Source organism: Rhea americana, unplaced genomic scaffold (genome assembly GCF_003343005.1).
Source record: "Rhea americana isolate MKP2758 unplaced genomic scaffold, rheAme1 scaffold_526, whole genome shotgun sequence".
Classification (NCBI taxonomy): domain Eukaryota; kingdom Metazoa; phylum Chordata; class Aves; order Rheiformes; family Rheidae; genus Rhea; species Rhea americana.
The window spans coordinates 160,083-161,130 of NW_028186675.1; positions in this window are offsets into that span (position 1 = coordinate 160,083).

The window sequence follows — 1,048 nt, forward strand, 5'->3', positions numbered from 1 at the left end:
GCCCAGCGCCGAGCTGTCGCCCCGGCTTGCACAAACGGTTATTGTGCGAGCCGCGGTGCGTGTCCTTTACAAACAAAACCGGGACGGCGTCGTGGAGCGGGCGAGCGCCGGGGGCGGCCGCGCCAGCGCTCCCGGGCCCGTCGCTGACGCCGCGGCGGAGGGAGGCGCAGCGCTGCTCGGGCGCCGCTTTTGCCAAGTTTTTTGCCAAGCCCCAAAGCGGGGCGATAGCTGGCTCCCCGCGGGGAGAGGGGCCGGGCAGCCGGKAGCAAGTGGCAGAGGGGAGAAACCAGGAGCGCGCGGGGGGCTCGCGGCTCTTTTATTCCAGGCGTGCTGGAGGCTGCGGCCAGAGCCGCGGGAGCTCGTACAAGCCCGTAGCCGGGGGCTTCCCAGCCCAAAGCGGGGGCTGCTCAGCCGTTCGTCCGCGCCGCTGGGGTTCCGGCACTGATTCCCTAGGGACCGGGCGCGTGTTTCCGMGCGAGCCCTTCCTCCGCTGGGCGAGGGGGTGTTTTTAATGCTAGTGTTGCCGCGGCCCTTGTGCAACCCCGCCGAGGGCCGTGTCCTTGCAGGGAGGGAGGGCAGAGATTTGCTCTCCGAGTTACGAGTGGGTCCGGCGGGTTTGCAGGGTGGGGAGCCGGGTGCGCTGGCACCCGCTCGGGCGCCCGCAGCGTCTGCCAGGCTGGTCCCATCCAGGAGCCTCGACGGCCGGGAGGGAAGAAACTGCGGTCAGGTCCCCTCGCGGGTGTCGTGCCAGCGGCGTGGGGGGAGAGGGCTGGCGAGGGGGGTCCCGGGGGCCCCGTGCTGCTGCCGGGGCAGGTGGTGCTGGCGCTAAGTGCTCCGTAATGGGCACGTTGGGGCCACGGCTCGGGGCCGCCGCGGAGAGCGGCGCTGCTGTCTCCGCCGTCGCCGAGGCTTGTCGGTGCTGGTTAAAATCAGCGGGGCACATTCAGCTGTCAGCTTAAAAATAATCCAGCGCGCCGGCAGCCCGGACGACGGAGAGCGCAGATGGGGAGAGGCGCCGCGCCGCGCCGCGCTGCGTGTGCCCCGCGGC